This window comes from Dasypus novemcinctus, chromosome 27, assembly GCF_030445035.2.
Source record: "Dasypus novemcinctus isolate mDasNov1 chromosome 27, mDasNov1.1.hap2, whole genome shotgun sequence".
Classification (NCBI taxonomy): domain Eukaryota; kingdom Metazoa; phylum Chordata; class Mammalia; order Cingulata; family Dasypodidae; genus Dasypus; species Dasypus novemcinctus.
In genome coordinates this window covers 30,008,921-30,010,947 of record NC_080699.1, presented here as the reverse complement: position 1 = coordinate 30,010,947, position 2,027 = coordinate 30,008,921, and the positions used below count along the sequence as shown (strand labels likewise).

General features: G+C 43.3%; 1 pseudogene; it reads left to right on the top strand.

Moving 5' to 3' along the window:
• The first annotated feature begins 852 nt into the window (after positions 1 to 852).
• Positions 853 to 1,762, top strand: LOC101415546 (olfactory receptor 10G7-like; annotated as a pseudogene).
• Positions 1,763 to 2,027: the final 265 nt, after the last annotated feature.

Here is a 2,027-nt window from a genome sequence, read left to right as displayed (position 1 = left end):
TTTATATCATATATAAATATCCAGTTATAGGACTTATAGATACAGACTAATCCTCTTAAAGCAGTTCGAATTCCTCTTGGGTGTCTGAAAATACATACTGAGGTGACTTAATCATGGTTTAGGGGAAGGGGGATTGCTTAAAACCCTTGATAAGGAAATAATAAAAACTATAGAGAAATAGAAATAAACAGAGGAGAAAGGAGTGAAGAAGCAGATAGTTACTCTGTCCATTATTACATTAATATGGAATCAAATTTCAAGTATGACCAAGGAATATGGTCCAGGGTAGGACAGAGAAATGAACGCAGGGAATGCTCAGGGATTGCTGATCCATTCCCAGAATCCAGCAGGAACAATTTTGCTGCTGAGGAAAGAGCTTAAGGAGGTCATTTCTCTCACAGCTATCCAGGTTGAAGATTTCTTTAGAAATTTCTATTTATTCTGAATAATTCAAAGGTGATCAAAAAGACATCCTGTACATTTGAAAGTGTATGTGTGCATGTCTATATGTGAGTGTGTCAGAGAGGAAAAGAGAGATGCTTGAAAAAAGGCTTGCCGCCTTCTGTATATTACAAATTAGAGTACAACATTTCTAACTCTACAGAAAACAATACAAAATTTACTCCTTTTCTCTACCTGGCTACTTTTGTTTCGTACTGAAATAAGGAAGGCACCATGCCTTCTCAAAGACTCACCTTCATGCAAGAAGGCTATGTAAACCCTAAGAGAAAATTTAATACTTGTGTTTATCACCAAAGTAAATGTGCCTGCACAATTAATATGATGGATGTTTGCAGTCAGTGCTAGATTTGCTTTCCTACCTTGAGAGACAAAGCACAGCTACGGAAAGAAATGGGGAATGTAAGCCTCGTGACCACGTTTGTCCTCATGGGCCTTCCCCATGACCCCTCACTGGACACCGCCCTCTTGGGCATCTTCCTGGTCTTCTACCTGCTCACTGTCGTGGGCAACCTCCTCATCCTGCTGGTCATCAGCGTGGATTCCCACCTCCACACCCCCATGTACTTCTTCCTGACCAACTTGTCTTTCATTGACATGTGGTTCTCCACTGTCACTGTGCCCAAAATGATGATGACCTTCACCTCGCCAGCAGACAGGGCCATCTCCATTCCTTCCACCTCCGGGTGAGCACCGAGTGTTTCCTCTACACAGTCATGGCCTATGACCGCTACCTGGCCATCAGCCACCCGCTCAGGTACCCAAGCCTGATGAGCGGGAGAAGATGTGCCGCCCTAGCCACCTGTACTTGGCTCATTGGCTCCCTGCACTCTGCTCTCCAGACGACCCTGACTTTCCGCCTGCCCTACTGTGGACCGAACCAGATCCAGCATTACTTCTGCGACGCTCCGCCCATCCTCAAGCTGGCCTGTGCAGACACCTCGGCCAACGAGATGGTGATCTTTGTCAACATCGGGGTCGTGGCCTCGGGCTGCTTCCTCTGATAGCGCTGTCCTATGTGTCCATTGTCTGCTCCATCCTGAAGATCCGCACCTCAGAGGGGAGATGCAGAGCCTTTCAGACCTGCACCTCCCACTGCATTGTGGTCCTGTGCTTCTTTGGTCCCTGTGCTTTCATTCACTTGAGGCCAGGCTCCAAGGATGCTGTGCATGGGGTTGTGGCAGTTTTCTACACTGTACTGACACCTCTTCTGAACCCTGTAGTGTACACCCTGAGGAACAAGAAGGTGAAAAAATCTCTTCTCAAGCTGAAAAGTGGATTAATATTCACCCAGAATAAATAGTCATGAAAGACCAGATAAGAGTAGCTCCTTTTATTTATAATCAAATTATATCACCCACATGTACTTAGTACTTTTAAGAAGCTTTTCCATTATCCAATGTTATTTTTTTTAATGTTGTTAAAGAAGTTGTGGGTTTACAGAAACATAATGCATAAAATACAGAGTTCTCATATATCACCCTATTATTAATATATCTTATATTAGTGTGAAGCATTTTTTGCAATTAATAAAAGAGCATTTTATAATTGAAATTTTAACTATAGTC